Below are 259 nucleotides of genomic sequence, written 5' to 3'. Positions count from 1 at the left end.
ACCAAACTTTTTTTCTAACTAATAGGGGAAGTGGGTAGAAAGTAAAATTCAGTTTTATTTGTGATTTTTGCCATGTTTCTATTATTTCTACTGGCTTATCTTTCAGGTTCTGGTATTTGAAATTAAGCTTTGCTATGGTCAGATTCACTCATATTCTGCAGTTCACCTCAAATTCATGACCAACAAGAGGGATACTGAACATGTGAGTAAAAAAATGTGTAGATTGATTTTACTGTTTTTTATGTATCACACTTCATGA

Source organism: Penaeus monodon, chromosome 33, assembly GCF_015228065.2.
Source record: "Penaeus monodon isolate SGIC_2016 chromosome 33, NSTDA_Pmon_1, whole genome shotgun sequence".
Lineage (NCBI taxonomy): Eukaryota > Metazoa > Arthropoda > Malacostraca > Decapoda > Penaeidae > Penaeus > Penaeus monodon.
The sequence above is the reverse complement of the archived record's forward strand: the minus strand, read 5'-3'. Positions refer to the sequence as shown.